This window comes from Hemitrygon akajei, chromosome 7 (assembly GCF_048418815.1).
Source record: "Hemitrygon akajei chromosome 7, sHemAka1.3, whole genome shotgun sequence".
NCBI lineage: Eukaryota > Metazoa > Chordata > Chondrichthyes > Myliobatiformes > Dasyatidae > Hemitrygon > Hemitrygon akajei.
The window spans coordinates 138,429,758-138,446,339 of record NC_133130.1 but is presented as its reverse complement, the minus strand read 5'-3'; positions in this window follow the sequence as shown (position 1 = coordinate 138,446,339).

Here is a 16,582-nt window from a genome sequence, read left to right as displayed (position 1 = left end):
TCTGAAGCCGGCATGTGAGCAGCCTTCGGGGGGTGAACCTACAAAAAGCATCCAGCCTAGATGGGGTACCTGGCCACATACTAAAGACACATGTTGATCAACTGGCTAGAATGTTTGCTGAGATCTTTGACCTCTCACTTCAGCAGTATGTGGTACCCACCTGCTTCAAGCAGGCTTTAATTATACCGGTGCCTAAGAAGAGAGTGCTAATCTGCCTGATTGAATATTGCCCAGTAGCACATACATCCACAGTGATGAAGTGTTTTGAGAGGCTGATGATGAAATATATCAAACTCCTGCCTAAGAAGCAGCTTGGATCTGCTCCAATTTGCCTACCGGAGCAACATGCCCACAGCAGATGCCATCTCATTGGCTCTTCACTCAACCCTATAACACCTGAACACCTAAGGTGCATGCATCAGGATGCTCTTAATCAATATCATCTCAGCTTCAGCATTCAATACCATCATCCCCTCAAAACTAATCAATAAGCTCCAAGACCTTGGCCTCAATAGCTCGTTGTGCAATTGGCTCCTGGATTTCCTCACTTGCAGACCCCAGTCAGTTCAGATTAGCAACAACATCTCCTCCACAATCTCCGTCAGCATGGGTGCATCCACAAGGCTGTGTGCATAGCCCCCCACTCTACTCGATTTACACCTATAACTGTGGTAAGCACAGATCCAATGCCATATTTAAGTTTGTTGATGATACCACTGTTGCAGGCAGAATTAAAAGTGATGATGAATCCGCGTATAGGAAGGAGATTGAAAATCTGAATGAGTGGTGTCATAACAACAACCTCTCACTCAATGTCGACAAGACCAAGGAGCTGATTATAGACTTCAGGGGAAGGAAATCAGAGGACCATGAGTCCATCTCCATCAGAGGATCAGAGGTGGAGAGGGTCAGCAACTTTATATTCCTAGGTGTTATAATTTCAGAAGAACTGTCCTGGACCCAGCACGTAGCACAATTATGAAAAACGCACAACAGCGCCTCTACTTCCTGAGGAGTTTGTGGAGATTCAGCATGACATCTCAAACTTCTATGGATGTGTAGTGAAAAGTATATTGAATGGATGCATCACAGCCTGGCGTAGAAATACCAATGTGGTGGTGTTACTAGTCAGGGAAAATGTCACGGCAGTGCTCAATTAAGACAGACTGGACAACTCATCGAGTGAGATGTTATGGGTGGAAATGAGAAATAAGAAAGATATGACCATGTTAATGGGGTTATATTATAGACCATCCAGCAGTCTGCAGGATTTAAGGAACAAATTTGCAGAGATTGCAGACTGTTGCAAGGAACATAAGGTTGTCATTGTAGGTGATTTTAACTTTCCACATTTTGTCTAGGACTTCTATACTGTAACATGACTAGATGGGATAGAGTTTGTCAAATGTGTTCAGGAAAGTTTCCTTAATCAGTACGTAGAAATCCCACAAGAGAGTGTGCAGTGCTCGATTTGCTATTAAGGAATGAGACAGAGCAGGTTTCAGAAGTTTGAGTAGGGAAACACTTTGCGTTCGATGATCACAAAGCCATTAGTTTCAAAGTATATATGCAAAAATACAGGTCTGGCCCATAGGTTGAGATTCTAAATTGGAGAAAGGCCAATCTTGATGGTATCAGAAAGGATCTGGCAAGTGTGGCTTTTTTTCTGGCAAAAGTGTAGTTGGTAAGTGGGAGGCCTTCAAAAGTGAAATTTTGAGAGTAAAAAGCTTGTATGTGCCTGCGGGAATTAAAGGTAAAACTAACAGGCGTCGGATACCTTGGCTTTCAAGAGATATTGAGGCCCTGTTTAAGAAAGAAAAAGGAGGTGCATAGCAGGAATCAGGTAGGAACAAATGTGGTGCTTAAGGGGTGTAAGAAATGCAAGAGAACACTTCAGAAAGAAGTCTGGAGGGCTAAAAGAAAGCATGAAGCTGTTCAAGTGGACAAGGTGATAGAGAATGCAAAAGGATTACAAGGGAAAAAAATTGGTCCTCTGAAGATCAGAATGGTAATCCATGAGTGGAGCCAATAGAGATGGGGAGATTTTAAATACAATTTTTTTGCACCCGTATTTACTCAGTAGATGGATGCAGAGTCTATAGAAGTGGCATCAACTTCATGGACACTATACAAATTACAGAGGAGGAGGTGTTTGCTGTCCTGAGGCAAAATAGAGTGGATAAATCCCCAGGGCCAAAAAAGATGTTCCCTCAGACCTCGTGGGAGGCAAGTGCAGAAATTGCAGGGGCCCTAGACATTTAAATCATCCTTAGTGACAGGTGAGGTACCAGAGGATTGAAGGATAGCCAATGTTGTTCCACTGTTCAAGAAAGGCTCAAAGATAAACCGGGAAATTTATAGGCCAATGAGTCTGAGATCAGTAATGGGAAAGATATTGGAAGGTATTCTGAGGGACTGTGTATGTGAGTATTTGGATAGACATGGACTGATTGAGGACTGTCAGCATGGCTTCGTGCTCAATAAGTCATGTCTAACCAACTATATGGAGATTTTCGAGGAAGTTACCAGGAAAGTTGACGAAAGCAAATCAGTGGATGATGTCCACATGGATTTTGTAAGGCATTTGATAAAGGCCCACATGGGAGGTTGGTCAAGAAGGTTCAGTCGCTCAGCATTCAACATGAAGTAGTTAATTTGTAGAAGGCAGAGAATGGTAGTAGATGATTGCCTCTCTGACTGGTGACTAGTGAAGTACTGCAGGGATCGGTGCTGGGTCCATTGTTGTTGTCATCTATATCAACAATCTTGATGATAATGTGGTTAACTGGATCAGCAGATTTGCAGATGGCACCAAGAATGGGATCTAGACCTGCTGGAAAAATGATCTGAAAAATGGCAGATATAACTTGTGTGAGGAGTTGCACTTTGTTAGTACAAACTAGTGTAGGTCTCACACAGTGAACAGTAGGTAGGGCACCGAGGAGTATAGTAGAACAAAGGGACCTGGGAATACAAGTCCATAATCCATTGAAAGTGATGTCACAGGTAGATAGGGTTGTAAAGACAACTTTTTGAACATTGGCCTTCATAAATTCAAGTAATGAGTACAAGAAATGGGATGTTATGTTGAAGTTGTATAAGACATTGGTGAGGCATAATTTGGAGTACTGTGTGCAGTTTTGTCACCCACTTATAGAAAAGATGCAATTAAGGTTGAAAGAGTACTGAGAAAATTTACAAGGATGTTGCCAGGTCTGGAGGACCTGAGTTGAATATTTTAGGACGTTATTCATTGCAACGTAGCAGACTCAGAGGAGATTTGATAGAGATATACAAAATTATGAGGGCTATAGATAGGGTAAATGCAAGCAGGTATTTTACACTGAGGTTGGGTGGGACTACAACCAGAAGTCATAAGTTAAGGTTGAAAGGTGAAAAGTTTTAAGGGGAATATGAGGGGAATTGTCTTCACTCAGAGGGTCATTAGAGTGTGGAATGAGCTGCCAGCACAAGTGATGCATGGGAGCTTAATTAAGAAAAGTTTGGATAGGTACATGAATAATAGAGATATGGAGGCCTATAGTCAATGTGAGTAGGTAATTTAAATGGTTTTGGCATGGGATAGATGGGCTGAATGGCCTGTTTCTGTGCTATATTTCTCCATAACTCTATGGTTATTGGATTTATTAAGTATACTGGGAAGAAAATGTATATTGTGACAACATGTACTTTAACATAAATTTACTTTGAACTTTGAAGCATTTAATAAAAAAATCCTAAATCTACTGTCCTGAAAACTAGAATCAGGAACACTAGAGGGAAATTAGAGTAATATCCATCAGGACTGCAACTAGGACACATCTCAAACTCAGATGTTGATAGGATGTGGACCTCTCTGAAAATGGTAATAATGGCTTCATCAGTGATGGGTTGTGAACCAGAGATTGAATGGTGCAGGCCAAAACTATAAAGGGTATGGGGCAAAGGCAGACAAAGGGCAGGTAGACAAAAGATCAGCCATTGAATGGTGGAACAAGTGACTGTTCTTAAATGACACTATTTGTGATTTTAAGAAAATAATGGAACTGGGATCAATATTCTACAAACAGAAATAAAGGAGGGTCACAATTACCCTAATCCCTTTCTCCTTCTTCCCAAGCCAGCAGCCAGTTCACCATCCAACTCTCCACTCACCACCCTTCCTAAACAGTCCAGCCCACCACAGCCAGGATTTAACTTCCCATTGCCTGTTAGGACAGAAACATTCATTCTGTTCCAGCAGGAATCCAACCTTCAACAAATGGTTCTTTGGCCAACTAAGTTCTCGTCCAGAAATGGCTCTTTGTTCCTCTACCTGTCAGGAGCATCTTCCAAAACTGCTGGTGTAAAATACAAAAAACATTACACCAGCAAGCTGTCAGTAAATGTCCAAAACTTCCTCCAGTTTCATTTACATTGGCCTCATTTCCTTTCTATTTTCCATGGAAGTCAATGCAATCCTGTCCTTTCTTTTAATCCTTCTGTTTTCATCATTAGGCTCTGTCTGTTAATGATCTCCTCAAAACCACATTTCTGGTCAATCACTGCATACTTTGCCATAGATGTTGAGTAACTTTTTCCAGTTCAAAATGCAATGGCTGGGTTGGTCTGATGCTCCTGGGATCAATCAACAAAAAAGGTTACTGGCAGAAGACAATTAGACCAGTGCATTTTTATAAGTATACTTCACAGATGCTTGAGCCAGCCTCAGAAAAAAAATGAATCCTTAGAATTATTTCATAACAATGCATAATTATAGCTCCAAATTTTCCATATGAAGATTTCACTAAAAGCTGTGATAAACATTTCTTTTCACTGGATGCCAGTGATCACTGGCACAGGCATCCATACAACAAAGGTGTGACTCTTCTTGGCTACTTTCTGTACACCATTTCATAAGAGTGAATAATTGAGACTTACGTTTTCTGATAAGTGACTTAGTTTCAGTGGAGTCACATTTATGTACAAGAATTAAGTTAGAAGGATCTTACTATGAGGTTGCGGATGGGAAAGAGAGGTTTAAGTAAAACAACTGTCCTTGCAAGCAATTAAGAATCAGTGTTTTCTTTACATTTCTTTGCCAATGTGTCCACAGGTATTTATTCTAAGGCATCATAAAGAGCCTGCAAAAGGGAAATGGTACAATTCAAAGAAACAATGTCTGCTGAACTTTGTGCAAAATATTAGGTCCAATATATAATAATAAATAATCACCTGATATAAATAAGATAACCAAAGGCAGATGAGTTGAATGACAATTATATTCTCAACACTAATAATTTGCAATTGCCAGAGGCTTATTTTTCCACTGACTACTCCAAAACCTCACTTGTTAAAAAAACTGGTACCCTGAAGACCCACTGCAATTCTTCCTTCTGGTGTCACTACTAAGGACATACTTCCCTGTTTCTGTGTAGGTCATGCCTGGTTAAGCACAGAAGTGTTGTGTTCAATAGAGTTGAAGTCACCTCAGCTGTAGATAGAAAGATTCAGCAATGTTTTTCAATGTCATCATTCAATGCAACATTAACGTTATTCAGCGTTCGGTCTCAGTTAAGGTTTATCCCCAATACTGTAAATCCAAACAAAAAACGTATTTCTTGGGTTCACGTTGAGAGTTCAGGAGGCTGCTCATCATGGAATCGGTGTGGTTGTAATCAGAATCAGGTTTATTATCTCTGACGTATATTGTTTTACGGAAGCAGCACGGTGCAATACATAAAAATTACTATAAATTACAATTAGAATATACTGTATGTATTATATATAATATAGAATTATACTGCATATATGCTATAAAAAATATATATAGGTTCATGGACCTTTGAAAAATCTGATAGCAGAGGTAAAGAAGCTGTTCCTAAAATGTTGAGTATGTGTCTTTAGGCTCCATTTACTCTTCACTGATGATAGTAATGAGAAGAGGGTATGTCCTAGATGATGAGGGTGCTTATTGATAGATGTCACCTTTTTAAGACATCAGCTTTTGAAGATGTTCTTCATGGTGGGGAGGATAGTGCCCATGATGGAGCTGGCTGAGTTTGCAACCCTTTGCATCTTTTTCCAATCCAATGCATTGGCACCTCCATACCAGACGGTGATGCAGCCAGTCAGATTGCTTTCCACTGTAGAAATTTATCAGAGTCTTGGTGAGACACTAAATCTTTCCAAACTCCTAATGAAGTATAGCTGCTGATGCGCCTTCTTCATAATTGCATCAATATGATGGGCCTTGATAGATCTTCAGAGATGTTGAGACCAAAGAACTTGAGGTTGCTCATCTTTTCCACTGCAGACCCCTCAATGATGACTGGAGCGTGTTCCCTTGACTTCCCCTTCCTGAAGTCCACAATCAATTCCTTGGCCTTGCTGACATTGAGTACAAGGTTGCTGTTGTGACACCGCTCAACCAGTTGATCTATCTCACTCTTTTACACTTTCTCGACACCATCTGAGATTCTGCCAACAACAGTGTGTGGCATTTGAGCTGTGCCTGGCAACACAGTCATGAGTGTCTTTTGAGTAGAGTGATGGACTAAACACGCATCCTTGAGGTCTACTTGTGTTGATTATCAGCTAGGAGAAGATATTATTTCCAGTCTACACTGATGGCGGTCTCCTGATGAAGAAGCCAAGGATCCAGTTGCAGAGGGAGATTCAGAGGCCTAGATTTTGAAGCCATTTGATTAGTACTGAATGGATGATGGAGTTGAAAGCAGTGTTGTGCAACAGCAGCCTAACGTAGGTATTGCTGTTGTCCAGTGGAGAGCCAATGAGATTGCATCTATTGTAGACTCGTCATGGTATTAGGCAGATTGAGGTGGATCCAGATCAGGCTCAGGCTGAAGCTGCCCTTAAAGCACTTCATCACAATAGATAGAGTCATAGAACACTACAACACAGAAACAGGCCTTCCAGCCCATCTAGTCCATGCCAAGCTATTAATTTGCCTAGTTCCATCAACCCGCACCTAGGCCCAGATGTGAGCACTGCCTAGCAATAGTCATTGAGGCAGCTCAGCGTGCTCTTCTTGGAAAATGTATGATTAATGCCCTTTTGAAGCAGATAGAAACCTCCAACTGTGGTAGTGGTCGATTAAAAATGTCATTGAACACTCCAGGCAGTAAGTTGGCACAGGTTTTCAGTGCCTGCCAGGAACACCATCATTGCCTGATGCCTGGTGAGGGTTCAGCCTCTTGAATGATGTTCCAACATCGACCTTTGTTGCAGGCACCCCAGAGTCACCAAATGCTGCAGGTATTTACAGAGGTATAATTTTATTCTCCCTTTCAAAATGTATTGGTACCATGGGTCCTCCCATTTCTCTGGGCTGAGTGGCCAAATCTGTTTCCATTTCTTTTTGTATATCATATAACATTGATCTTAAAGACATTGCCAAACTTCTATACATGCGCAGTGGAGAATATCCTAGCTTGTTGTATGATGACCTGGTATGGAAACACCAATACACAAAATGCTGTCTACAGAAAGTGCCGTTACAGCCCAGTCCATCACAAGAAAGGCCATCCCAGCACATATATGGGTAATGCCACAAGAAAGCAGCATCCATCATCAAGGACCCAAGGCAATTTTGCTTCTCCTTTCTCCTCACTACTACGATGGGGAAGGAGGTACAGGAGTGTTAAGCACTACACCACCAGGTTCAGAAAGTGTTACTAACTTCCAACCAACAGGCTCCTGAATTGGCATGAATAACTTCAGCCACCGCAACTCTGTATTGATTCTACAACCTCCAGACTCACTTTCAAGGACTTTACAACTCGAGTTCTTTGTATTTCTTTTACCAGCACAGTGTTTTGTTTTGTAGATTGGTTGCTTGTCAGTCTTTTGTTTATGTATAGATTTTCATAAATTCTCTTGTATTTCTTTATTTTTCTGTAAAAGCCTGCAAGTAAATGAATCTCAAAGTAGTAAAGGGTAACACATACATATTTTGATGTAAGTTTTGCCTTGCCTTTGACCTTGAGGTAGCCTAACACTTCCTTCCCCCATGCCATCTGTAGAGCTGACCTCTAGAAGCATTTCTATAAACATACAAGCAAAATAAATTCCAAAGAACTCAAAACCAAGAGGACCACATCTTTGTTGTGGTTTGGAGGCTTGCATACTTCAATGACCCAGAGAGATATGTTGGCTGGAGTTAGGGCTTTATGTTTTGGCTCTTAGTGGAGTCAACCACGCCAAACAAGTCGAAGGGCAGAGATCAGACTAAGAGTGGTCCACTGGTCCTCCAGCTTCGGGGTTTCAACTCAGGCTAGCAACCCTTACTGGGAAAATAAAATTGTTACAGAAACAGCAGTGAAGAATCCTTCTACACGTGTGTGACAGTATTCCTGAGTCTCCACCCAGAACTTATATGACTAACAGTAGTGAAAACCGAGCTACAGACACAATGAAGGAAGCCCTGAGCACCGCCAGAAATGGAGGACCTTCATTGCTCCCCTAAATGCCAGCAGCGTAACAGGCAGTAGTGATACTATCACTAAAGGCTAATTGCATTTTAAGTTCTTCCAATCATTTTGTTTTCTTTTGAGTGCAACTGCGCAGGCGAATTATTATCTAAATCACTTGCAGTACATTAGAACAGTAAAAGGTTTTTGACAATGACAGGCCATTTGGCCCAATGAAGCTTGCCAAATTCCTAATCACATAGTGTAACTCCTATCTAGGAATTCCTACAATTCCTATAAGCAACAAGCCACAAGGCCCGCTAGTCTCTAAAGTTATTTGATGAGCAACAGCCATCCCTGTCGTGACAGAATAACTGCTTGCCTTCGCTACATGTTCTCACAATCTTGGGCTATAATGAGGAGTGACAGGAGTTTAGATTTCACATTGGGAGCTTTGTAAGAGATCATTCCCTCCTATTTTGCTTTGAGACACCTTGGTGTTATTCTCAGTACACCTCCCTCACCCAAAAGTGCTCAAGTCTGTATATTATTTGCTTTGGTCCTACAACACAAATCACAGCAAAGTTCAGTCCCTTATGACACTGTCAAAGATATTACTGAACTAAATTTGCTCTTACCAGGCCCTTAGGGAAAGAAAAGTGTTTACTGCTCAGATTTATGGGGTTCAAATTAAACTTTGGAAAATAATTAAAACCTTTTTTCTTCACTTTCTTTTGCTTTCCCATTCCACAATCTCACTTCAGGCTTTTCCCCAGACAAAATGCGAAGGAAAAATGAAGCACTCTCCCCAAACTTATCCACGGGTGCTGCTCTGGACCTAGGTTCTATGAGGCTTCTGAGAATTAGCTCAAAGTTAGCGGGAGGTAGTCCAATATCAGTAAATAGCCAATGTATTTTCCAATCCTAAATGATCCGATCATAACCCAAACTTTTGATTTGAGTCTCAGCAATGTCAGTTTTGCATGGGCCCTCATTCAAACTTTCCATGTAGTTTCTGACAAGAGTGTATTATTCCAAAATATATTTATAATGTGATACCTTCACCCCAAGCAGCTACTCTTTGGTCAACAGCTGGTTTGTATTAATTGCCCATGCATGAGAAATGAGAGGCAGGGGAGGTTTATTCTGACTGGTGGACTTGCCACTCATCTGACTTCTGGGCCAGATGACAAATTGGATAAACCCACCAGTGGGAGGTCAGTAGTCAGCAGAATCTGTAAATGTCCCCTCCAAATCCCAATTGAGTAAAGAGATATTTTTATTGTTCTGGTATTCTGGGAGTTAAATTTTCCCCACCATCTCTTAAATCCATAAAGCGACTGAATCAGTGGCTTTGTTCTTGGGTCACAGTCTCTAATCTGGCACAGTTATGAATTAGATTTGCAAGCCTATTATTTACAGCTATGAATATATTTGCTGCATTTTCTTTTTTTTCTCTCTGTTTTTTACAAAGTGTGCCAATCTATTTAACACATGGCCCGTGCTTTCCAAGCAGGTCCTGCAAGAGTAATGGATAAATGCTTCTATTGTTGGGGTAGGACAATGACCGACTTTTTCATATACTATCTGTTCAATCCTTTCAATCATTGTGTGTGGTCTGTCTCATCAATCACTGCGTAATGTAACCATATAGTTAAAGTATTTAGTCTGTCTTCAGGGATCTTTGGAGCATTCTGTTGTCAATATAACATTGTGCTATTGATGCAAAAGCCTGTATTGATTTGTGTTTTTGCGCTGACCTCTTTTAATCCAGATTATTGATTTACTATTCATGTTTGGGAAAGCGCCAACCTGTAACTTTCTTAATGCCGATTAATAGTGTATTAGTAGAAACTGAGGCTGAGGAGAGAGTCAGAAACAGATTGTGGTCTATTCATTTCGGAATCACATACAGGAGGAAAGAGCACCATAGTTAATCTGATTTCTTGTTTCCCACTTACACCTATTCAATTGTAGTGAAGGAACTCAAAAGCTGCAATTTCCATTTCCACAGTCTCTGAGAGTTGGCAGAAGTGACACCACAAATACAAGTCATTTCCGGCATCTCTTTTACATCTGCCCAAGAAAACGAATGCAGTATTTTTAAGTAGGACTTCTAAAATGTGTCCTTTTTTTTTTTAGGGAGGGTGTTCACATCGAGGGTTTTCTTTTTAAAATTGAGAACAGAATGTATTTCACTTTTAGGCATCAGTAAAAAGGCTACTGTTTTTGTATTCATTCCAAAGAAATGCCAGCACATCCCAGCTACCTCATGTTCTGTACATCAATGCTACTGCAGTTAAAAACGGCCCTGCAGGTTTGTTTTATTGTGTGGCCACTCTTGCTCAGCACTGTATACTTCCATCCACAACTGGTCAAAGTTTCTGTTTGAGGATTGTGGGCTTGTCCTTTGACCCTCAAGACCATGCGGGAGGATTTCTGTGCAAAACTTAAACAACTAATTGAAGGCTTTTACAATGAATTCACTTGGGAAATGCTCCGTGGTGAAGTCATCACATGAATGCTGCCCCAGCCATGCAAAACACAGCTTTGAAATGTATACATTACACGCCAACCTTATGAGTAAATTAAAAGCAGGAAAGGTCTGTAAACTCTGTGAAAATTTAGATTTGGCTCAGACGTCGCTCCCGATCTCTTGATCTCACAGTCTACCTTGCTGTGACTTTTGCACTTTCTGTCTTCATCTTGGCTTCCCTCCTCCTCCTCTTCCTCCCATGCTCCATTCTCCTCTCCTATCAGATTCCTTCTCCTCCAGCCCTTTGCCTTTTCCACCTATCACCTCCCAGCTTCTTACTACGCCACCCCCCCCCCCCCCGCTTCACCTTTCACCTTCTAGCTTGCAACACACACAAAATACTGGAGGAACCTAGCGGGTCAGGCAGCATCAATGGAAATGAATGAACAGTCAATGTTTTGGGCCGAGACCCTTCCTCAGGACCTTCTAGCTCATCCTCCTCCTCCCTCCACCTTCTTATTTTGGCATCATTTCCCTTCTTTTCAAGTCCTGTTGAAGGGTCTCGGCCTGAAGCGTTGGCTGTTTATCGTTTCCACAGATGCTGCCTGGCCTGCTGAGTTCCTCCAGCATTTTGTGTGTGTTGCTCTGGATTCTGCATTCTGTTTTCCTTTTTCTACCTCTGTGTAACTATGGGTGACATGATCTGTCTCAGTAGCTTGCAAACAAAATCATTTTGCTGTGTCTCTGTCCATCAAAGTTCAAAGTAAATTCATTATCAAAGTACCTATATGTCACCATGCACTCTCCCGAGATTCTTTTTCTTGCAGGCATTCATAGTAGATCAAAGGAATACAATAGAATCAATGAAAAACTACACAAAGATAGACAAGCAACCTGTGTGCAAAAGAAGGGAAACTGTGCAAATGCCAGGAAAAAGGATAAATAGAAAGATAAATAGTCAGATAGATAACTGAATAACTAACTAACAAAAAAAAAATGAGGACAGTCTCTGAAAGTGAGTCCAGAGGTAGAATGGCATGGTAGTGTAATGGTTAGCACAATGCTTTACAGTACCCGCGACCCAGGTTCAATTCCTGCCACTGCCTAGAAGCAGATTCTACGTGCTCCCTGTGACCCAATGGGTTTCCTCCAGGTGCTCCGGTTTCCTCCTACAGTCCAAAAGTTGGTAGGTTAATTGATCATTGTAAATTGTCCTGTGATTAGGCTAAGGTTAAGTTGGGAGTTACTGGGCATTGGGACTCAAAGGGCAGAAGGGCCTATTCCACGTTTGGTGGTGAGGTGAGTGAAGTTATCCACTCTGGTTCAGGAGCCCAGTGGTTGATGGGTAATAAACTGATCCTGAAGCAGGTGGTGTTGGACCTAAAGCTTCTGTACCTCCTACCCAATGACAGCAATGAGAAGACAACAAGGTAAGGGTTTTTGATGATGGATGCTGTTATCTTGTGACAAAAAATGTCGCAAGAAATGTGTGTCAATAATAAACCATCTACCAATTTCAGTTCATGGTGTACTGAAATGGAGGGCCAGTTAACAGGTTTAAACACATAAACTAGGTCAGGGGTATTGTATGTACTGGGGCAGCAATTAATACATCGTCACTTGTGTTAAACGCGTAATTTATTGAGAGCTATGGACATCTCTCTAGTTCTGAAATTTAAGGTCGATTGATGCATCGTCACTGCCATGTAACAGATCAGACAGCCAGCTTGCCCACAACAAGGTCCCACAAACAACACTGGAAAATACCACAGTGTGCCCTCGCAAGTCCTCTCCAAGTGCAGTCTAACCAATAACTTATAGAGTCCCCGAGGCTTTATAATGCAGTGGTCAGACTACACTTGGAGTACTGTGAGCAGTTCTGGGTTCATTATCTAAGAAAAGATGTGCTGGCATTGAATGGGGTCCAGAAGAGGTTTACAAGAATGATCCCAGCAATGACAGGGTTAATACATGAGGAGCGTTTGATGGTTCTGGGCTTGTACCCGGTGGGGTTTGAAGAATGAGGGGGATCTCATTGAAATCTGTCGAATACTGAAAGGCCCAGATAGAGTGGATAGGGAGAGGATGTTTCCTATAGTGAGGGAGTCAGAATACAAGGACTTCCCTTTAGAACAGAGATAAGAAGTTCCTTTAGCCAGAGTATGGTGGTCAGTGAAATTTGTTGCCATAGGCTGTGGAGGCCAAGTCATTGGACATATTTAAAGGTGAAGTTGTTAGGTTATTGATTAGTTACGTCATCAAAGGTTATGGGGATAATAGAGATTGAGAGGGATAATAAATCAGCCATGAGGGAATGGCAGAGCAGACTCGATGGGCCAAATGGCCTAATTCTGCTCCTATGCCTTATGGAATTCTACTGGGAAGACAAGAGAAGCAGTAACAGTATCTTCTCCCAGTCCAACGTTCCCAGCATTGAAGCCTTGGATGCACACAGTTAATTGCATTAGGCAGACCACATCAAGTAATAAGCTTGGCACTGGTCTCTCAAAACAGTTATCTATTACAGGCTGTGTCATGGGGAGAGAGGAAAGGCAGATGGAAATAGTGAAGGATGTCCACAAAGCGTCCCTGAGGAAATGTGCGACCCACACTAACTCTTGGAAAGCTTTCACTCTGGAGAAGCACTGGGAAAAATGTCAGGAAGTTGCATCGGGAGCAGACAGAAGCCCTGGGTAGGCAGCCAAAGGAAACCACTGACAGTAGTACACCTGTCCCCCAGTCACCTTCCCTCACCCCATCAGATACTACCGGCCCTCATTAGGCACCACGTAACTTTACCAGGTACCATCTTTCCGTTCAGATACCTTCCACCCCGTTACTCACTTCAACAGACACCATCTGCTCCATCAGATTCCGCCTGTCCCCTTCAGATCCCATCCATTCTAACAGATACCACCTGTTCCATCAGAAACCACTCACCCCATCCGATTACATCTGCCCCATCAGGTGCCACCTGCCCTCTCAGGTAACATGCACCTATCCAATCAGTAGCGCCTGTCCCATCAGAGACCATCCACCCCATCAGATAATACCTTTCACTGCCCCCATCTATGGGAAAGTCTGCAGTTCCCATACTGGCCTCATTACCCACCACAAAACCTCAGAACCCACAAAAACCAGAGACACCCTTGATCCTGAGGGACGACATAAGAAGGGAGGGAAAAAATATTGATCAGTTGGACTCTGGAGTTGTAATCTGAGATATTCATCTGGCAAGGAGAGCCCGGCTTCACATTTCATCTGAAAGTCAAGAAATTTGACAGTACAGATTTTCTTGGTTCTTTACTGGACGGTCAAGCTTATATCTCTGCAATCAAATCTTTGCAGTTAAAATATCTATGTCAGTATCTGTTTTCCTTACAGCCTCCAGCATTACCTTCATTGCTTCATAGAAAACTCCAGTGATTACAGAATATAATGAGGACCCCTCAGACTCCACTTGTAAGAATTTGTCTGTGAGCCATTTGGTGCCTCTCCATAACAAGACGAAAGAGTCAGCTTTTATTCAATCACTACTCTATGTATTATAGCTTAGGATTTCATGTTATGTTCCCTGGAGCCTTAAGCAAGCTGAAAGAAATCTCAGAAGTCTCCAGGGGTCAAGGGGTTTCTCTCAGTACCTTATTAGATTTCTAAGCACTTCTGCATAATGCACAGACAAGGTAAAAATATAAGGGGAGCTCAAGCTCAAATAATAAAATGAAATGATGTTATATCTACCCTACAAGGCAGGAAAAAAAAATCAGTCGCCAAATCATTTTCCTATTTTACAGTACCGGGGTATTATTGTTTGTTGCAATACCTGTTTCAATTTTAGTTTATTCTGTTTGATTACCCGGTCATTAACGGACAGTTACTCAAGGGAACTTCTTTGTAGGAAGCAACTGTAGTATTTTCTTCCGTCACTTGATTTAAAAGTACATTCTGGGACATCATGAAAGCATGAAATGTGTAATATGAATGCAAGTCTGACATTTAATTTCATTCAGTAACAAATTCATTGTTTTCCCTCTCTGTAGTAGACTAATAAACTCACATGATTTATCTCTGATATGCCAAGACAAGTAGCTGAGATGAATGCGGACCCCTTCCACCCGTACAAACAAAGACCGAGCCTCACGTTTCAGAAACTTAGTACTAATTTGATGAATACAGAATTAGTTATTTGCAGCAAATCTGCTTTCCTCAGACACCTACAAATCAGCTGCGGGCAGCAACACCTCACTCACTCTCAGAAGAGTTGACATTTATTTGTTCAGATGGTTCAGCTTCAATCAATTACCTTCACAAAAAAAAATACCAACAGGTTACATGATTTGACTGCCCAATATATTCACAACTGTGATAGCTTTATTACAGGAAATCTATGTGCGGTGCACCAGCAAAATTGAGAATAGGAGAGGAAAAAATATCAAAGGTATATGCAAATTCTGAACACTAAAGACCATACAGTACAGAATTTGCCAGCAATACTGTGGAAGAATACATTTTGTTTTACAACACATCAGCATTTCACCTTTGTAGTCAGATGAAGTTTTGTGTTAGGGAGGTTCTGCACCAGGATTTGAACACACGACTCCAGCTGATGCTCCAGTGCAGAACTGAAAGCTTGCTTCGTTATTCACATACCATTTTTCAGATGCAATCTTAAACCAGGATTCTGTTCAGTTGGTAAGGCCGAATTTGGAGTATTATGTACAGTTCTGGTCACCGAATTATAGGAAAGATATCAACAAACTAGAGAGAGTACAGAGAAGATTTACTAGAATGTTACCTGGGTTTCAGCACCTAAGCTACAGAGAAAGGTTGAACAAGTTAGGTCTTTGGAGCGTAGAAGGTTGAGGGGGGACTTGATAGAGGTATTTAAAATTGTGAGGGGGATAGATAGAGCTGATGTGGATAGGCTTTTTCCATTGAGAGTAGGGGAGATTCAAACAAGAGGACATGAGTTGAGACTTAGGGGGCAAAAGTTTAAGGGTAACTTGAGAAGGAATTTCTTTACTCAGAGAGCGGTAGCTGTGTGGAACGAGCTTCCAGTAGAAGTGGTAGAGGCAGGTTCGGTATTGTTATTTAAAGTAAAATTGGATAGGTATATGGACAGGAAAGGAATGGAGGGTTATGGGCTGAGTGCGGGCCAGTGGGACTAGGTGAGAGTAAGGGTTCGGCACAGACTAGAAGGGCCGAGATGGCCTGTTTCCGTGCCGTAATTGTTATATGGTTATATGGATTAATAGATATTAATAATCCGAGGTGTTGCTAGCAAAGAAGAGCTGAGTGCTCTACCTATGTCCTGTTCAGCAGTCAGCAGTGACAGAACATTGATATGTCTTGCTCTCCTTTTCTCCTGAAAGCTGCAATATTTTAGACAACCACAGAATTTCTCTTTAGCTACTTTATCATTCCTCCCAAAGTCCACCTTGCAGGGGGTGGGAGCATACACATGCCGGAGACCTTTCTGAGCTGAGGAAGTGCCTGGAAGATGTTCTCTAAAAAAACAATTAAAAACCTTGGTCCAGGTGGTCCAGAGGGGATAGGTGTGGAAATCACTCTAGGCAATAGTGTTGTTGCCAGTGGGGAGACTTAGCTGTGCATCTTGCCATGGGCATATCTGCAGTGACCTTGCCAAGCCTGTCAAGGAAAGAACAGTATTCTTTGTTCGCTTGCATATATTTCT